Below are 21,442 nucleotides of genomic sequence, written 5' to 3' on the forward strand. Positions count from 1 at the left end.
TGAATGGCATTGGCTTTGGAGCGGGGAAGCCAGGAGAGTTTCTCTGGGTTTCTAACCACTTCCTGATGAGATACAACTACAACACAGGTACACTGGCAGTCAACACTCGAGTTTTTGTAACCATCGGGCGCCATGCAGGTATTTGCCACCCTATCTTCCCTAAGCTGCCACTCCCACCCCTTCACACCCGCACGCAGCGTATTTGGTGTCACTGTCTATTAAAGATAACTAATGCCCTAAGTCTTTATTTACTTCTGTTTATTGCTATTTTCGCAGGAGTCACTGGAGAGCAGCTATGCGTCTGGTCCACTCGGGTTCTTTAATCACTGTTAGTAGGTAAAATCATCTGTGACAACTAATCCAAAAAGCAGATTATATTTATTTTGGCTACAGTGGCTTGCAATTCGTTAAAATCAACAAAGCCTTTTCATTAGCCCCCTGCTGATGTCCTAAAAACAGACATTTCAAGGGTCTCAGAGCGCTGAGCTACACATATGCAGCCACGCTCATTCTGACAGATTCTCAGGGCCATTCTTAACACGAAATCTTATTAAGCTAACAAACAAGAAACAGAACCCTTCTGCTTTCATACAAAGGCTTAATTAACATGCCTAAACTCCAAAATCACAATCATAGCCGCAAAGCTTCCTGAATGTGGAAGCAAAACAAACACAACAGAGACTGTATCATTAGTTAAGCAAGACTTACCAAAAATTGGGACCTTTTTTTTAAAAAAAAATAATGTGGGAAAGGATTAGAAATCAGAACCATGATGTCTATTTCTAAACAGTTCTGCATGGGCATTCTGGCCTTCGAAAGCTGGGATGGTGATTAACTGGACGAGATCTGGCAGCAGATCTACTGAGCAGAGGATCAAGGTCTTATTGCGGGGGCTGCCAGAGGTTAGAAACAGTTGCATCACGTTTAAGGTCAGCATCACTCCAGCAATGTTCTATGTATCTTCCCTCTCCCACCCTCACTCCTGTGAACACACTGCTGCCTTTTCCAGGTGTATTTCTTTTCCTTGCTACCATCTGGCTGTCCATCGCAGAGAAGAGAGTCTCTTTAATGCTGAATTGGATGTTAAGGCTCAGTGTCAGAAACGGGGGGCGTTCCAGGAAAGATGCTCACGGCAGTGACTCAGCCATCACTGTGCCACCAGGCAGCAGCCATAATTAATGAATGTATCAGAAGGTCTACCCAAGGAGCAAAGAAGGTAGACGATGATTTATGTTTACCTGGGGGAAGATTATTTAGCTTTGCAAGAGCTTTCAGAAGGAGGGAGCCCAGAAATATTTAGATATGGCGTGGTATCTCTCCAATCCTGGAGAGAAACTCAAGGAACAGGCAAGCAGACCCAGAAACAGAGGGCAGGGGGGACACACGCTAAGGGTGATGTGCTCTCTCCTGCAATCTTCCCCTCCATGGCTCTGATTGGAAATCTGCTGTGATTTGTTTACTTCCAGGACCGCTACTGCAATGGAATGACTTGTTTGCCCCCTCCAGCATAAGCCTGAACACTGTCAAAGATGATTACCAGATGATACTTCATGCAAGTCTCTATCCTAACATGCGCATTTCCACCGGTTGAAAGGGGAAGCCAAAAGCTGCCCTTGAGAGCAATGGCTCGTTTGGCTCTTCAGTTCACAAGGGATGAGTGGGTCAGGCTGCCTCGGGGACACAAAGGTCCAGTTCATCTCCAGGGCCTCTGTCCAGTAGCCCCTTCAGCCAGGATTGCAGCTTCCTCTGGTTCATTCCATGAGCAAAAGCGCTGTCTGTTAGAGCAGATAATAAAATCTAGCCTAGAAGGAAAATCCACATACAAAGCTTCTCTCCAATCAGAGTTCTGTCCACAGGGAAAAGGGAGCCACATCTGATAGACAAGTTGTCACTTGGGCCCTCCGTAATTAAAATTATTGTTGCCATAGCAATCCAAAGAGTGGTACGAATATACAAAAGGTTAGTGGCATGGCTTTTTGGTGGTTGTTGATATTGTTTGCAGCCCCAGTTTGGGTTTATTTATGGCAGCGCAGAAATGTGACTTGGACAAACAGCAGAGGAACCATCGGGTCAGGTAAGAAAATCTAAAACTCAATTATGGACCCAAGATACTGTTTGCAATTGTTCCTCAGCCCCTGGCCTGCCTTACTCAATAGGTAATAAAAGCACACTGCCTTCCTTATGTATATTTACATCCAACAGCTCTCCGCAGCACACCCCAAAGCTTCCTGATTCTCTTCTCTATCATCTCCCAGTATCCAGAGGATTATACTCAAGAAGATTTCCAGGTCATCACAACAGGTCACTTTTCTAAGCCACCGTATCAGGGAATAGGAACCACATGCCGTTCTCACGCAGGGAAACAAAGAATCCACTTGGTTTGGGGACTTAAACAGGATGGCGAAACAGCCTTTATTACTGTTGTCATATAAAACACGTTGGGACAAGCAATACAGCGGCAGTCGCCCCAAGGAGTATTTCAACTTTATACCTCCTAAGGTTATTCTCAAATAAAAGAGCACACACCCTTCAGTTTTTGTTTTGGGGTTGGGTTTTTTGTTTTTTTTTTAAAACAGACTCCCTCTTTTCCTGGTTCCTTCAAAATGAGCCTGCTGTTCAGTGCTCAGGATCTCCTCAGGACAAAAGAGTCTGAGCCAGGCGAGAGCCAAAGGCCACACAAACAACTCCCCACTTCCCCAGACAACCCCAAGATCCGGCACACCTCTGCCAGCCAGAAGCAGGAACGAACGGGCCAGCGTTTCCCAGCCTGGCCAGACCCAAAGAAGCACCTCAGGCACTTGTTAAACCACAGCACGCCAGCCCCCTGGCCTGGAGACTCTGCTACAGCAGGTCTGAGCGCATTTGGGAAACACCAGTACAGAGGAACTCGGCCAGATGCTCTGAGGGACACGTCGCACGTTCATAACTGTGTAGAGGATCCAATCCAGAGGCGAAGAACCCGAGGAGGTAGAGGATTCGTCTCTGGCCTTTTCTGCTACACAACCGGCTACTGCAACACAGCCAACCTCCCTCCCAGGAATACTGAGAATACCCATGGGGAAAAAAATCACGCCATGTATGTTCTTGTGGCTCTAACACACCTTGAATCCAAATATTGAATGGTTTGGTCATGTTAATGTGGCAGAGGAAGGGAGGGGAGGAAGTTCTGTTGGGCTTTTAATTTGATTTTTCAACTGAATAGAATAGGAGAGAAACTAGCGATTTAAAATTCAGGAAAATGAACTGGTTACTTACTGACTGATTGATTTGGCGAGGGTAGTCGGAGTGGGACACTGCCCTGGCAGCAATAGTTTAGAAATCCGGGCGGGGGGGAAGTAAAAAGTATAATGTTTCACTTAATGCTGGGGACAGTAGCTCAATATGTTGAAAGAAGCATATAATATTTCCCCTGGGGGATCTGAAGGTAGCAGTGTAGGTGACAAAAAAGCCTGGAGGACTGAGGTAGAGAAGGGAGCTTTCATCTGATCAAATGAGTAGTGGACACAGCACGCTGTCACCAAGCTAGCTCCCCCTGCAAGAAGAGTAGCTCAACACAGCCCCCATTACTATATTTCATGGACACTCTGTCTTCCCGTAATACAACTTGCTGGGGGGACTACTGTCTAGAGAGAGACTCTCAAATAAGCTTTTACTAAAAGATTAGATGCCTAGCTGCGGCAACTGCTTCTCTTTAATTCCAAAAGCAATCTGAGCCGTAACCCAATAGTTCTGCCCTCTGATAACTGAGTAAAATCTAATACTGTTCCTGAAATTTTATAGACATTCCTCTCTTTCTAAGGACATGAATAGCGTATATACACTCTTCAAAGGCTCGATCTTTCTCTTTTGTAGCAAAATGGCAAGAGCCTATGGGAGCGCGGTGCCTGGGGCAATGTTCCTTTTCTCTTAGAAGCCACCTGCTAATCACCTGCAAGTAATAACAGACTACAAGGGACGTGGCCCCTCACCCCCATGAAGGGCAAGGGTTAAGGAGAAACAAAGTGAGGGAGGTATTCTTGGCCTGAGGGGGCTCTGCAGAGTGACCAGTGAGATTCTCCAGAAGGATTGGGTTCAAGGGGCTGAGGGGCAGCCGCTGAAGATCAGAGGCCACTTGAAATGGACCAAGGAGCTGGACTTCTGAAGCGGAAAGAAAAAAAATAACACTTCCAGAAAGGTAATACAGTCTCAGGGCCAACAATATCTCAGAGGGTTCCTTGCTCTGCCTCTAGGCTGAGAGGTTGGGCTTGATGGGCCTGGCACACAATGGGCTCCTTCTCATCAGGCTGCTTTCAAAAATGCGGCACCCTCTCACTCCACGGCAAGGCCAGTGCTGCGCTGGGTACTGGCACCAAACAGCGTACGAGAAAAATCTGCCTGTTCCCGCTGGTGTACAGCTGTCCCTCAGTATCTGCAGGGGATTGGCTCCAGGATCCCCACGGACACCAAGTCCCTTATATAAAATATACATAAGTATACACACACACACACACACACATATATATAATGGCATAGTATTTGCATAAAACCTACGCACATCCTTCCGTATACTTTAAATCATCTCTAGATTACTTATAATACCTAATACAATGTAAAGGCTATGAAAGTAGTTGCAAATACACAGTGAATGCTATTTGAATAGTTGCTGGTGTGCAGCAAATTCAAGTTATGGTTTTTGGAACTTTCTGGAATTTTTTGGAGTATTTTTGATCTTCAGTTGGCTGAATCCACGGATGCAAAGCCCATGCATACACAGGGCCGACTGTACTTCTACCCAAGAGAACTTAGAGCAGACAATTCAAAGGGCATTAAAGGCTTAGAAAACTGTAACTAAGAAGTTGTTAAGGGAAAAGAGTTTAATCCAGTTCTGATCTTGAACTGAGAAAGAATTCAGGCATGTGAGGGATTTTGATGGAATGAGTATGAATAATTCTTTTCCAGCTACTGAAAAGTCAAGAAGAAGAAAAGATTTCTGAACTAGTCTGGTTGAAAAGAAGAAAGCCTTGAACATGAGAGATTGGTGCCTAATGGCGGCTGTGGAATCACTGTTTTCAGACTGTCATTAACTAGGATATATTCACTGATCTCCTTCCTACATGAAGATTGTAGGATGGCTTTGAATTAAGACTTGATTTGCTCTCCTTCACCATTACATCTTGCCCCTGTGCCCTGTGGAATGCCATTACACTGGCCAAATTCCCCTTTATCCTCCATCTTTCTCTCACCTCTTTCCCCCAGTTTCTCCTCTCAAATGAAGCCTCAGTATTTTCTGTCCCTTTGCATTCATCCTGTCCCTCCATCCTGATAACAAGGAAGAGGGAAAAAATGAATCTCTCTCAAATCTACTTCTCAATATTTACTATCATTTGAAATTTATGGCATCCATCTTCATCACCCACTTCATATCAAGGCTGCTATGGTCCAACTGAAACATTTCCTCTCCCTCCTGTTCAAATCTCCATGTTCTTGGGTATTTTTGTTAACTTTGCCATGTACTTGATGATTCTTTAATATCTATCCTTCCTCCCCTGCTTGAAAACACTATCTTCTGCACCAATGACCATCCGCCAGGCTACTAGATTACATGATAGATGATGCATTTCAAGATTTAAAACACTTTCCTCCTGGGACTTCCCTGGCGGTCCAGTGGTTAAGACCCCTCACTTCCACTGCAGGGGGCACAGGTTCAATCCCTCATTGGGAAACTAAGATCCCACGTGCCACGTGGACAAAAAACAAAACAAAACAAAAACTGCTCTCCTGTGAAAACAACCCAAATGTCCATCAACGAATGAATGGAAAAATAAAATGTGATGCAGACATACAATGCAATATTATTCAGTTTTTAAAGGAGTAGCATTCTGATACATGATACAACCTGGATGAACTCTGAAAACATGCTGAATGAAATAAGTCAGGCGATGTCATACGATTCCACTTACATGAGGTATTTAGAGTAATCAAATTCATAGGGTCAGAAAGTGGAATGGTGAATGCTAGGGACTGGGTGGAGGTGGGTAGGGGGAATTATTGTTTAATGAATACAGAGTTTTACAGTTTGAGATGATGAAAAGTTCTAGGAATGGATGGTAGTGATGATGACTACACACCAATGTGAATAGACTAAATGCCAATGAAATGTACACTGAGAAATGGTTAAAATATTAGGAAAAAATTAACCCCCGGTCTCCCAAATCTGCATAGGAATGTTCAAGTCACACTGGAATCAAATCTGATTGTACTTAGTTTCAGAAGACACATGGTGGGCTTGGTCAACGATTGGTGGTGAAAATGTGTCACTTAAAGGTATATTTCTTCCTTCCTTCACTCACTCAAGAGATGTTTACGGTGTAACTACTCTGTGACTGGTACAGTGCTAGAACATGAGACTGAATAGAACTCACAATCTAGAAGAGAAAAGAGACAGTCAAGAAGTAACAGTGTGTCCCACAAGTGTTAAGAAATAGGAAAGAAATGCTTAGAAGGCTTTACTTAGTGTGTGGGGAAAGGGGAAGGGAGGATGCTATAAGGATGCTTTTAGGCTGAGACCTAGGGTTTGAAGAGGAGTTAGGCAAAGAATAGAAGACTATTCCAGAGAGAACCACAGGAGTGAATGAGAAAGGACATAAGGCTTAGGGGATAGAATGGAGGTTGGCTTGGCTGAAGTTTAGAGAAAGAACAGAGAGGCAGGTGATGAGGCCTGAAAGGCAGGCAGAGAGTGGACTGTGGGGGGCCTGGGAGATGACATGAAGCATTTTAGACATTTTTTCCTAAAGACCGAACGAGAAGATTACACCAGATCTCCCAGCCCCCTTCCGGACTGGGGCTGCTATTCAGCCGTGAAGGTGTTAAATCTGTGATCTCTGTCCAAGCCTCGCCTGTTACGCCCTCAACCTCCCAATGTCCTCCGAGAAACTGCGACCCATCCCCCAACACGTCCCCACCCACACGTCACCCAGACCTCACTCAGATTATTAGGCGCCACGTGGCTTCCTTGGACATCTTTCCCCTCCAAGTCCAGGGTTGACATTGTCACCACTATCCTCACTCACAACACACTGCCAAGTTTAGTATGTAATCTTCCTTTCTGACTCACATGCCCTCTGAAGAACCTCTCTCTGACTCACTTCTCCCTTGGAGCAAGCATCCTTCTTTTCCTCCTGCATCTTTAAACTCTCTTCTCACCCCTTTCTTTCTGCTTTAGATATTCCCAGGTCTTTTCTGTTAGCATATCACTCTTGGGTCACCAAAGTTGAAGGAAGATGTGAATGTGGCTCATCAGCTGTTCACTCTGTCTACCTTCAACTTGGCCGTCCACCAAGAATACGAGGTAATCCATTTGCTCGTCCCCTGTGCATTCCCAGGCTCACTTCCTTTGGAGGTTTCTTTAGAATTACTCTCTCCTCAAGTTCCTAACCCCTATCTTCAGGAAATGACTTGACATTCTGACTATTTATTCAGTGGGCACTCTCACCTCTCATCTGTCCTTGCCTTTGTGGTCCATGGGTCTGTTTCTACAGATGGGCTTGGTCTTCCAGTCTTTCTTTAGGGAGGATGGAACTTCACCATGTTAAAGCCCTGAGAACTGCCAAGAAAGGTAAGACGTGGTTCTTGCCTTTCTGGAAATTTTCATCTACTTAGGAACATGGAGGACTATATCACTATAGTTTGTTGTTTGAGGATGAGTCTTAAATGGTACCAGTACACATTTCAATATCCAGGGTTCTTCTAGCCGAAGAGGTCTGGGAAGGCTGCAGGGAGGAGGTGAAGTTTAGGCTGAGCCTTGAAGCATAAGTGGGATCTCGATAGGCCTGACAAAGAGTGATGGAGGGCAACCCAAATAGAAGGAATAAGTGTGAAGCATGTGGGAAGAGCACACAAGTAGTTATGCTTTTTTTTTTTGAGATATCTTTGATAATAGAACATTACATTATATTAGTTCCAGGTGTACAACATAATGATTTGATATTTGTATATATTGTGAACGCAGTTATACTTTTTAAAGTGAAGGTCGGAAGAACACAATGGTGTGATAGAACTAGAAGTGTGTATGGGATAATGCTGCGGAGATTTCAACTGCCCAGTTAGTCAGGAAGGACCTCATTACAGATAAGAGGATCGTATTCTAGAGTGGCCCGCAGTGAGGCTTGAAAGTTGAGAGGTTGGAGGCCAAGTTCAGTTAGGAGGTACCTGTCACCAGCTGGTCCCAAAGTAAGGCATAAAGAGATCAACGAGGACATGTACGATATTTTTAAACTTCAAACAAGGATCCTTCTCTCCCTTTGTCCCATCCCTCATACTTTTGGGGGGAGGGGCTTCTTATCTGTATTGATTTATTATTTAGTTTGTTTAATCCCACTCTTAGAGTTTCCTTTCCTTCAGCTTAAAATTCCTTTTTCTCATGAAAGTAATAACTGTGCTTTGTGGAAATTTTAAAGAATTCAGGAAAACACTTCCCCCCTCATATTGAAAATGCTTTCCCTTGACCCACTCTGAGAAACCACGGGGCCTCTCTTTCCCTGCTCTGTAAAGCCTCCTGACTTTTCAAAGTTTTCGAGTCTCTTTGGCTTGTCATTTCCCTCAGCTGGAAACACTCCCACCCCTGCTGCCTCAGCCTTAAGGGTTCAGCTTAGATATCAACCCCTCGGGAAGCCCAGCCACACCTCTCCTCCCCCTCCGCCCAATGTCCTAAGAGCCCACCTCTGGGGCCCCATGACACTTGGGCATCGCCCAGAGCACCAACTGAATGACATGGAAATACCCATTCTCTGCAGCCATCTTTTCAACTAGTCTATGAGCACAGGGCTCCAGAATCACACTGAAAAATGTATAAAAGATTTAGAATAAAATAAATATTGCTTTTCTTTCTTTTGGAGAAGGATCCAATCTAAGCTAGATGAAGCTACAAGAAAATCAAAATAAACATACTTGACTACTTCTCCTAGATGAAAGAGTATCAAAAGCAAAATAAAAAGGTAAAATAAAACAGGGAAAGACTTTTGTGACACATTTAAGAGAAGAGGGGTTAATATTCTTAGTGTGCAAGCAGAGACAACAAAGAAGGAAAATGATGACGATTTCAATAGAAATAATTGCCAAGAGAATATGAACATGCAAATTCACTAAAAAAGATACAAATGACCAATAAAAATCATAACAGATGCTTGACTTCATTCATAATTTTTTAAATGCAAGTTGAAATAACTCTAAGACACCACTTTTCCCAATAGTAAATTGGCAAAAAGTTTGAAAGTCTGATAGAACCATGGCTAACCAGGAAATGGATAGTCATACAATGCCGGTAGATGTGTTCATTTATACAATGTTTATAGTGGTTTATAACATTGTATAAGTTGTATATATATCATTTATGTAACTTTTTAATGATCCACTGACAGTTTCTTATACAATTGAGAAGGTAGATACACTTTGGCTCAGCAATCCTAATTTAGATATCTATTCTACAGGAATAAAAACACAAGAATAAAAAAATTACATAGCATTACTGGAAACAGAAAAAGGTAGAAGGGTTAAATGTGTATCACTAAGGGAATGGTCATATATGTTATGATATGTGTTATGATATGGCCATCTAAGGGGTACTAAATACATACTCGTGAAAAGAGTACATATGTTAACAAGTAAACAGAAGACCTGTATGTGGCATGGCTGCATTTTTTCGTTGAAAACGAAACTAGTTAGATCAGTATCTCTATAAACATTGGAATTCGTAGAAAAAGCTATTAATAAACTGTGAAGAGTGACTACTGGGTAGGCATGGATTATGCTTCTGTCTTTTTCCCTCCACAAACTACTTTTTAACTTTGCCATATGTCTCTTTATCCTCAGCCCTTAGCAGTCCTCATCGTAGACGCTCAGTAAATGCTGGTTACAGAGAATCCTTTCTCGACCATCATGAACTCTTAGAAATCTGCCAGTTTTGTGTATCTGAAAGCCTAGCCTGACCATACGTCACTGTTTGCTGGTTATCTCTGTCTCCGGTCCGATTATCAGTAGTACTCCTCCCCCCTTCACTCACAAAGCGATTCAATTTTCACAATAAATTATATGGTCACCATTATAAAATCTCACTGAAGCCCTTGGCACTGTTAATTCACTACTTCCTCCCCAAATGCTCCTTCCTTATCTTCATGACACTGTCCTTTATGCCTCTCATCCACCCCCTCCCTTTCTACGTGTTCATTCTCTCATTCACTGCCTCTTTTTCTTGTTTTTCTTCCTGAAGTTTAGTTTTCGTTAAGGCTCTACTTTCTATGCTTCATCCCTGTAATGACCAACCTTTTCTCACGACCACACACAAGGGCTGTCTGTCTCTGGCTCGGGTATCACTCCTTTTCCAGGCTGATTTGCTAAGGGAGCCTCATGCCTCAGATTCCCTACAGCTCAAATCCTAGCTGTCTACAACGAAAAGAGTTCCCGTCTCCCTCCTAAATGATCCCACTCTTGGTCGTTTCTCAGAGATGCTCCAGGCGGCAGAGATATGCTGGTACAGTCGTTTGCTCCATCAAGTAGCAGTACAGCAAAGCAAACTCCAAGATGGCAGCATCTGCCCTCAAATCAAAGCTCCTGTATTTAGCCAAACTTCTGACCATCTCTGTACCTCAATTCCCCCTTCTTTAAAATGGGACAATAGCAACTACTTTATAAGGCTATTTCCAGGATTTCATGATTTATTATATTTAAAGCACTGAAAAAGTGTGGGGCACATAGAAAGCATTATAGAAATGTAAGCTATTATTCTATTTTCCAAATATGCCAGAGTGAACATATGCTATAATAATAATAAAAAGTATTAAAACTAGTCAATAGCTCCCAATGATTTCTAAATCACCCACAAACCATTTGGCTAGTTTAATGCCCTGCTCTCCATGGAGATGAAACCATTCTCCTTATGTAACCCAACCTTCTGACATTTTTTTCCACTCAACACGTCCCAGTTCTTTAGCCCCATCCCCAGCGGTAAGTACTGAGTATTTATTACTTTTATTTTTAAGATAATTGCTTTACTGTAAGTTTATATAATTTAATTTTTCACAATATTTCATGAAAAACTGGCTCACAAAATTCCTAGAAATGTAACGCTCAGTTGTCTTGGGATGGGCAGGCTCCTGCACACCAAAGAGCTCCCTCCCTCAAGCGTCCTCCCTTTGACTCCACCTTTGCGTCCCTCCTGAACTGGTCCTCCTTGCTTCTTCCACTGACCCCTGGGCTACCCATCCTACAGTGCAGGAGGACAGCACCCCTCTGGTCCTTCCCTTGCCCAATGCCATAAACATTTTTAAGGAACACTGTACATACTTTATTATCTTTTCCACTGACTATTTTGAGTATCATCCTTTCTCCCACCTCCAAATTAGATCGTATTTGTTTTATGCGAGTGATTATCAACCGAGGAAAAGGAGGGGACCGCATATTTGAGACTCATTTGAGAACCTGGGTACCTTTACACGCCTCTTCTCCCAGCCAATGGAGGCTGAAATTCCATCTCCAACGTCTTACCTCACTTAGGCTAGAGAGCTACCATCTTATATTTGCAAATCTGAGCCCAATGAATGTCTGGCACATAGTAAGTACTCAGTAATTATAATACTTGTAAATTGAAGAGATCAGCTATTTTAGGAGAAAAACAAATTCTATTAACTAATTTAATAGCTATCTAAAAATTTGGATTCCCTGTCAAGGTAGGTTTTCGGTTTCTTATAGAAAGAAATAACAGTATAGTCCTGGTAGTTATATTAGGGTATAATAGGGAGAAAACAGGTTAAAAATTCAGGATCTTCTTTCTTATAAAGGAAGAGAAATAAATGCCTTCTATCAGAAACCTAAAGCATAAGCACATTGCTACTAACAGGGTAAAGTGGTTGATGCCTTTATTAATGTAAAAATGACTGGAAATTCCTTGGGGACATGTAAAACACACATACACACATATGTGCTTGCACGCAGGTGTGAGTATAAATATATGTGGCCTGATCATACACTTAACTGTAAAACATTTTTAAACTCCAAGTTTGAGGGCTAATTAATTAGAACTAACTAACTTCATTAGAAATGATAGTGTTTAGAGATCTAATTGTTTTACTCCTACTTACTTTGAAATAGCATCATAATTAATTTGTCTCTCATGAACCTCAACAACAACAAAAGCAAGAGAAAGCTCATGGCCTTCGTGTTCCCATGGAAATTTTAGCTAACACTAAAACAGTCAAAGATAAGCACCAGTGGTTAAGCATAAAAGCTACATTTCGGAACCAGAATTGCTTTATCATATCCTTTCCGAAATCAGAGGAGAGATGTCAGATTATCCTGTGTCCCAATCCATTTGGATTCCCTGGGCACACACCCAGTGGCAGAAGTTTCCCGAGAGGCATTCTCGAGACATCCTGAAACAGCCACCCTGTAAGTAAGTGGATCTTTCTCTTTTAATTGGTACTTAAACATTTGCCCCAAGAAAGAAGAATATTTTTCAGGCAGTCTGTTTAGTAAAGAAAAAAAACAAAATTTTGGCCACACTTGGCCAGCAGTAAGCTTTCTGCTAATTCTCAGTCATAAATAAATAACATTGACAAAGACATTAAAGATGGAAACAATAAAAAGAGTCAGGAAGGGCAGCAGAAAAGATTGCCATAATCTTCTGTCTCAGTTTGCAAAAAAGGTATTAAAATCCCAACGATACAAAAATAGACTTGAACAATTACCTTCTTTACAGAGAGGGGGAAACTGCTCCCAGACCTCATAAGACGGGTGTCTTCAAGGTTTCATTGATTAGTTGATAAGTTTGCTGGTGAATGATGAGTCGATTAGTCAGAAGGGTTTGAATTAGTTACTAGAGCTGCGTCTCCCATGAATAAGATGCAGGACTGTCCTCTCTCCCACCCTCTGTGACAGATGATATCTGTTTTCTCCTGTGAGTTTGAATTTAAGAGCCACTGAAGCTCAGCCACAGTATATTCTGGCTCAAATGAGCTGAAAATTGCATTCAATTTGAATTTCAAAAATGGAGGGGAAGAAGGGAAGAAAAAAAAAAGCGCTCAGCACCCATCAAGTCTCCACACTTTTCAACTATTTCCTGCTGCTTAGCTGCATTCCGCCAGGCTAGGGACCTGAAACCAGGATGTACTATGGGGGGAAAGAGCATCGCTGGATTCCTGCCCGGCCTGAGTTTAAAAATAAACTTTTAATAGTCAGGATCAAAGCAAACCTCACTTCTACACACATGCATAATGCAGAACGCGACCCGTTGAAAAAGTAGATTTATTTTTTCCAAACTCAAATTGACCTGCTTTTTTTTTTCTCTCTTTTTTTTTTCTCTCTTATGTACTTTGGAGGTGATAAAGGTGAAGGTGTTTTCCCTGGGAAACTCTAGAAAAGCAAATTCTTCTCTAAATTAAAATTAATTCCTCCTCAGCTCACTTAAGCCCCTCATTCCTTGTTGCTTGATTTTTCCCCTTCTCCTGCCTCGCGTTACAAAGCAGGTGCGCGTTGTTGAAAAATTGAGTGAGCGGACATCGATTTTTTCAAATCAAATCATATTTTAAATGCTCTAAGAGAGCTAGTTATTTAAAGGAATCTTGTGATAAATTATTTTATAAAGCCAACCTATTTTTAGAGTGCAAACACTCGCCCCTTCACTCAAAGGCATCCATTGTAAGCATGCATCTGAGGCAGTTTCCAGTTTTCTTAAAGCAGGGCACACCTGCAGTTTTGAAGCAGCACAAACTGAAGTATCACCAATAATTAAAACTAAACCAATGTCACACAAAGCAACAGGTGACAGCCCAGAATCATGTCACTGAATGATCTGGGGCCAGAACTCCATTACATGGTCATTGGACCTGAAGGAGCAGAGAAAACAACAGACTCATTTCAACCCACTTGGCACATGGAAAAGTACTCTCCCATTGCCTAAATGATTCACAGTCTGCAAGCGAAGCAACTTGGGTGTCATGAAAAAGGTAATTCAATTCTGAACTGCCTTTTTCCACGTGGAAGCAGGGATCTGCTGAATGCCGTTCAGAAAGTCCGACTGACTCCAGAGGGTTCAATACCAGGCAGGACGGAGAGCATGATTTCCTGCACCCTTGCTCTGCCTCTGGTACTGCAGCAGATGGGGGAAGAGGGTAACGGATGACTCACCGATCTGCCTTGGAGGAGCTAACCATGCAGGGCAGTGGTTTGCCTCCTTTCCTGAGATGTGAACCTGTTTGGAAGTCTGATGGAAGCACAGACTTTCCAATTTAAGAACCCCTCCATAGTGTGATACTCATATGACAATCATTACCAAGAAGTTCACACATCCAAGGGGAGGACCTGGGTTTAGGAGACCAATTAAGTAATTGATGATAGCCTAGAAAAGTAGGCACTAGGTGACTTTCCTTCAAAAACGGAGTGAAGGAGACTTAACATTTAGATATATTTGGAAAGGACCACAGGCACCCAATTGGTAACTGACAGCACGCCGAGAACTTTTAGTAAGCTCACGGAAGGTAGAACTGAAGAGACGGTTTCCTATCCTAAGTACGGGACAAGACGGAAAGAACAACAATATTTTACTTCTTGTGCATCACCAAAAGACAAGAATTAAGAAACAGTCTGACCCTGACAACCATGGCTTAGTGGCCAATACAGGGAATTAATAGAAACAAGAGTAAAAACTTTTCAGAAAGAATCACATGATCATTGCAACACACACTCCATAAAGTCCCATTGTCAGAATATCCCATAAAATAAAATATGTGAAAAGCTTCAAAATGATGTTTTTGCATTTTAAAAGACAGAATTGAGGGAAACATGGGAGCCTCTTCACATACTAACGAAATCCTTGCCAGGACCACAGGGACAGTCAAAGATGTCAAGAGGCCACTTAACTCTTTAGCATATAACACATGGCATTATATTCTGTAAGTGTTAAAGGAACATGAATGTCTCCTAATCTTATAGGGAACGGCTTACCTTTCAAACTGCAACAACGTTAGCGTAGGATTTTTTCCTTACATCTTCATAATGTAATATTGTTTCACTGATGAACCAGTAAATTGTCAGCTCTATTCATTTGTGTGACGTGAGCAAGGATCCAACCCAAAAAAGGAAAAAAAAAAAAACAACAAAAAGTGAGGTCAATTTTCTTCGCTGCTGAATTGAATAAAATCTCCCAGGCAAGAGAGTTAAGTACGCATTAATAGCTACGACTTAGTCTGCGCTGCCTTCTGCAAGTCTTTGATTTTCCTATATATATACTCAGGGCTGTATTAACGTTCCCGCTAAGGGACAGTCCTCATTACTTATTTTAAGTTTTCTTCCTTCTCAGCTTTATCAGATTTATTAATCTTCCGCTCCTCTCTTATTTATAGTGCATGCTCTGGTTAAGGTTTGAAAGCATTTTCCATTATAACACCCATTTATAACTTACAGAAAAAAAAATTCTTCTATCACAGGGATCAAGGGACTTTACTTATTTCACTCTGGTCTCAAAATATTCGAGTTTCTTCAAATCAGAGGGGTTTGTTTCTTATTTCTCCGATCCTCAAAAACAGATAAAAAGGAAGCAGGTAGAGGACAAGTTTCCTGATTGGAAAAACTCAAAGCTTCGGTTTTAAATAAGCCCACACTGGATTTTCACCAAATATGCTTTTTTTTTTTTCAAAATGCTGTTTTTGGTAGAATGTTTATCAGAGGAAAACTATTAGACTGAACCTCAGGAAACTGCCAATATTTTACAAAAATGGCAATTCCATATGATTTAACTTAATACCTCTCACATCTTTATCCTTATGTAAAAGAAAACTGTTCAGAGCAACACAGTGATCCCTGGGATATCCAGGGGAATTCTGTGCCAGACTTGCAGCCTAGGGAAGGGAGAAGGGAAAAAAAAAAAACAGTTGTGGCCAACAGATCACTGAAAGGCCCTAACAATTTGTTTGGTGCATACTCTCATGCAGTTTGTTCGGTAAAAAATTGTGGGAAAACTCATTAATCTGATGGCACCTGGCCATTTCCATCACACCCCTTGAGGCACGAATGTGGTAACCATAGACTTTGGGGAGTGAACACTTCAAAGAGATGCCTGTATTGTGATTAGAAGATTCTCAGAGGGGCTCTAAATCGTATTCACTCAAGACACCCTTCAAACCCACAGCTTTTTCCCTTTTCTTTAAAGAATGAAGTTAAAAGTAAAATGCTTGACAATTAAACAAGACTGAGGTTTCAATTTCAACTTCGCCTTAATACCCTAAGACCACAAGAAGCAATTGGAATCAAACTTTGATCATTTGCTTTCATGCTCAAGATAAACTATTAGAGTACGAGAAAATAAAGGGATCATTTTTAAAGTTCTTGCATAGAGGGAGAGCTGAAGATCAACTAAGCCCAGAGACCAAGGAGGATTCCAGTACAGACTGGAATTTGATAGGGTCTAGAATCAAGAAAGGAAGATGCTAACAGAGCAAGACAAATATCATATGATATCACATATACGTGGAATCTAAAAAAATATGATAGAAATGAATTTATTTACAAAACAGAAATAGACTCACAGATATAGAAAACAAATTTATGGTTACCAAAGGGATCAGTGGAGAGGGTGATAAATTAGGAGTTTGGGATGAACAGATACACACTACTATATATGAAATCGATAAACAACAAGGACCTACTGTATAGCACAGGGAACTATACTCAATATCTTGTAATAACCTTTAACAGAAAATAATCTGAAAAAGGATACACGTATATAATTGAATCACTGCCGTACACGTGAAACTAACACAACATTAGAAATTAACTATACTTCAATAAAAAAAGAACGCCCCCCCCCCAAAAAAAGGAAGATGCTCTGCAAATAAAAATAGGTGTATTTGGTATACTCATAAATGAAAAAGAAGGCAAGATGACTCGAATGTGAGACTCCAACTCTATTTATTTTCTAGGACTGTGAACATAGGAGGCCTTATTAAAAACCTGCAATTTGTATAAGTATAATGAAGCATTAGGAAAGAACCCACCCAAGTGACACTACAGGGTAAGATGCCTGAGGGAAACTAATTTAGGTTGCTACTTTTTTTTTAAGAAACCTTAGGACTCCAGAAGTACAAAAGAAGGATCTGAAGCAACAAAAATCCTTCAGGTGCTGATTTCATCAGATAATAAGTTACTGTCCAGGTAATCACGCCAATGGTCATGACTGATGTGGCTGTGATTTCAAGTTAACATTTAAAATACATAGCTGGTCAAAGCCCACCTCTGAAATCAATGAAAATTCAAACTAACATTCACACTGTTAGTAACAGCTTTGGGAACAGGTTCTCCTCTGACCTCACGTATAGCACTCATCTCTGAGCAGAGGCATTCAACTCAGGATCATCTTACTGTGACCTCCCACACCTGCAGGGGCAGCTCAGGTCAGGGGGCAGTGGGACCCTGCTCTCAAAGTCTTGGGGAGGAAGAATTACTACCTTAGCCACTCAACTCCCTTTTTCTAAAAATAAATTTATTTATTTATTTATTTTTAGCTGTGCTGGGTCTTTGTTTTTGCACACGGGCTTTCTCTAGTTGAGGTAAGTGGGGGCTACTCTTTGCTGCGGTGTGCAGGCTTCTCATAGCGATGGCTTCTCTTGCTGTGGCGCATGGGCTTCGGTAGTTGTGGTGCACAGGCTTCAGTAGTTGTGGCACGCGGACTCAGTAGTTGTGGCGCACAGGCTTAGTTGCTCCGCAGCATGTGGGATCTTCCCAGACCAGGGCTCGAACCCATGCCCCCTGCACTGGCAGGTGGATTTTTAACCACTGCGCCACCAGGGAAGTCCCGCCACTCACCTCCCTTTTAGACATGCACAAAACCTTTAGGAGTTGTTGCAAGAAGAGAAAAGATGTTTGCCTAGTGCTTCTAGAATTCCTGACGGAAAAATCTGGAGCCCAAAGGGACATGAGCTAGTTGTCCACGGGCAATTGGGGTCTTGCTATTTGGGAGTTCTCAGGAGGAAGGGGTAAAGGAGGAGTTAGAACTTAGCTCTTTGACTACTCTTCTCCCGCCCCAGTTTCTGCATATTTTTGCCATAAACCCCTCACGCCCATTCCATTTCAGGCTCTGTACCACCCAGGGACTGGGAGTGAGGGAAGACAGATGGGCATGAGAAGGGTATGTGGGATTTGCTCCTATTACCTCAACGGTATCCTCTTACTACAAAATGCAATATACACCTCCCCAGATCAATTTCATTTTAAATGGTGACAACCAACCCAGGTGGAAGATTTCTTCTTCAATATAGTAGATAATGTACTAAAGAATAGAAAGCAAGACTGTTGCAGACCTTTAGAAGTTGAGTTACAGCATGACTGAGAATTTTTCCGGTAATCTAGAAACTCACTACCATGTATCGCATTTCTTTTTTCTTGTTTGCAAATAGTCTGAATTACAACCAACCAGTTTTAAAATGTACACTAGGACACTGCTGTTTTATAAACTAGGAGCTGCCTATACCCAATTCATTATTGAGATTGGACATATGAACTGACAAAAAATTAATTCATTCCAGGATGGAAAACTACCAGATACACTCACATAGATTTTGCTTTGCAGAACTTCACTGGGCATCTTTCACTCGCATTATAATGTGTGAATAGTGCCACCCTACCACGGTTGCATAGTATACGGTTGGGGAAGGAAGCATCTGGATTTTTTCCCTAATCCAGAGTATATTTTTAAAGGGAATCCAGAGAACCAAGTTACCAGTTTCTCTACTCACAAAGTCACTGATGCCAAGGCAAGAGGACTGGTACCACCCCCATCCCTACCAGCCTCTGGGTTGTTGCAGTCACCTCCTTAGAAGATGGGGAATTACCTCTCTACCTTCAGAGGGACAGAGATCTGTTCTTCAGGTCCCAAGAACTAGGAATGGATATTCCATTAAAAAGAGAAGCCATTTAGCACATAATGTTCAAGAATCATGGTGGCGCTACAGTGGAACCCAACGATTAACAGCTTGGCTATCCTTGATGAAAAGCACATTTTCAATTCCAAAACCTCAGGAGTATGTCTTACTAGGAGGAGTCACCTGTAACCTACTTACAGATACCAAAGCCTGTGCATCATACACTGCTAAAACGTAAATGGATGGCAAAAGATTTTTAAAAGGGGGAACAAAAATGGTTCCACTGATCCAACTGAATATGACTTTAGTGCACAGTCAGATAGTAGATGATAAACAGAAGAAATTCCTAAGCTTTCTAGATTCCCTGCCATAGGTTTGTTCATGTGGTTCTAAATAAGTTTGATTATTTGAAGATTTTTTTCAAGATTTTTAGAAAAGCAATCAGAAAAGATTATCCTGGGCAGGCATAGGATATACAAACAAGTTACTGGTTAATGGGAAGATTTGGGGCAAAGATGACTTCAAACCCTACCCCACTCCCCAACACACACACACACACACACACACACACACACACACACACACACACACACACACACATACAACCAAGCTTGCTATAATAAAAGAGAAACAAGGAACAATATAATTAACATGGTATTTAAAAATGACCCTTGAAAGGAAGAGTAGGTCAGAGACTGATATAGTTTTGAAAATGGATAATACTCCAGCAATGTAATAGATACAGCTTTTTCAGTGATGGATACAAGGTAAGGCTTTCCCCCAGTTAAACTGAACTCCAACTTAGAATTCCAGAGTTAGATGTCCCCATGGTTGTTACTCTACAGTTAGTTTTCACAAGTTCATTAATACTGGCTATCTTCTGATGCAATTTCTGAAGGAGAAAGCTCTTCTGTAAGAAGGACATAATATTTTTAAAATAATTGACCAAGATCCTGGATTTTAGCACATTGCTGATCATTTTTCTTCCACTTTAACCCTAGAAACATGGAAAGTCAGAAAGGGAAAGGAATAAGGATTAGTAGCAGAAGAGAAGAAATGTGAAAAGCTAAGAGAAAAGAAAAATAATGGAAGGAAAGTGGAAGATGAAATGTCAGGGAACACACGGTCCATTCACTCAAACTCGGAGTACCGTTAACACAGTCAAAATACAATGGAGGGCAACTTCCCCTGAGTTTATCACCCCTTTCCCTGGAGGATGCAAGAACGCCATTGCTGGCAGAGATCTAGAAGATGGTCCACTCCAAAGTCCTCATGTCACCAGTGAGGAAAATGAGGCCCTGGAAGGACAGGTAACTTCAGGACAGGAAGCCAGGTTCACTGTGGACCAGTCTAAGGTTCTACAGACCACAGCTGTCTGAAAGTCATAAAGGCTTTTCCGAGTCATAGACAATTGCTAATGACCCCAGGAGTGAGGTAAGGTGGACATGCCCTTCTCTCTCTGGGGGGGGAAAACACAGATCAGCTCACAGTATTTGAACCCACAGGAAGAGCTGGAATTGGGCAACGCCACAGCGGACCCAGCTTCCGGGGTAATCTGACCCTTGGAGACGGCACACTCTGAATTTAGAAGTACAAGCCCCAAGTCCAATGTCTTACATTCCCAACAAACTGTCTCTGGGGGTATGCCATAACATTTCTGAAGAGTAATTAAGAGCCTTTCATACATCGCTTGGCTTATAATTAACAGCTCCCCCTGTCTTTAATAAAATACATAGCATGAAATAAACAAGAGAGACCATGCAGTAGGTAAAACCTAAGCCCAAATGATATCATCGTCCTCTACCCATCAAGACAGAGGCAAAGAAACAAAAGGGGATGGAAAAGATGAGAGGGGCGTGCTGAAGAGGGAGATGGGGGGAGAAAGAAGGCATTTGCTCAATCAGTACCTATTTTCAGAATTTCCTTCAAGCTGGCTCTGACTGAGAGCCATCAATTATTAAAAGATGTAATGTGATGCCTCCTTTGTTAAGGCAAATCTGCAAGCAGACCCCGAGAGAAAATAAAAAATGAATTAGGCAGAATGTATTAGTCTGCTTGAAGAAAACAAAGATTTAGCTATTGGGACGGACTCCTTTTAGAAATAGTTCAATTTTGTCTCCAAAATCCACAAACCATTTTCCCCCCCTCTCCTTACCTATTTATTTATTATTTTCTACAGTAGATCACAAAAAGGGGGATGAATCATTTCCTAAACTTCTCCTTCCTTTTCAGATTCAGCTTGATGTATTGTCTTCATTTAAATTACAAATACACTAATCTGAAACACTGTCTACCAAGCAGCATTTTAAATGAAAGATACAAGAAATTGCATCACTCACATTTAAAAAATGACTTTAGACTCCGGACCTCATAAAAAGCAGCCAACGGTGTTCTCTGTCTTGGCTGCTATATTTCAGTCCAGCTAATGAAATTCAATTAGTGAGCTTTGTACTTAGGACATTATGATTCTGATGGTTGGTCTGATCAAAACCGGTGTGCCAAGCCCTAGTCCTGTGTTTTGGCAGACTACAGTTAAGAGAAAAATTCAATAGGGTAGATTG

At 41.7% G+C, this 21,442-nt stretch overlaps 1 protein-coding gene across 4 annotated transcripts in view; it reads right to left on the minus strand.

Moving 5' to 3' along the window:
* ESRRG (estrogen related receptor gamma) overlaps window positions 1-21,442 on the minus strand; it is a 588,258-nt gene that overhangs the window by 425,967 nt on the left and 140,849 nt on the right. For 2 of the 4 annotated variants that reach the window (XM_079934775.1, XM_079934776.1), the window contains exon 2: window positions 14,971-15,062. The exons of 1 other annotated variant lie outside the window; for it this stretch is intronic. The gene's annotated coding sequence lies outside the window, so the exon portion shown is untranslated. Of the gene's footprint in view, window positions 1-14,970; window positions 15,683-21,442 lie in introns of those variants that run through there. One more of the 4 variants, XM_079934774.1, reaches the window with a different exon arrangement.

The sequence above is a fragment of the Stenella coeruleoalba genome (genome assembly GCF_951394435.1).
Source record: "Stenella coeruleoalba genome assembly, chromosome: 1".
Lineage (NCBI taxonomy): Eukaryota > Metazoa > Chordata > Mammalia > Artiodactyla > Delphinidae > Stenella > Stenella coeruleoalba.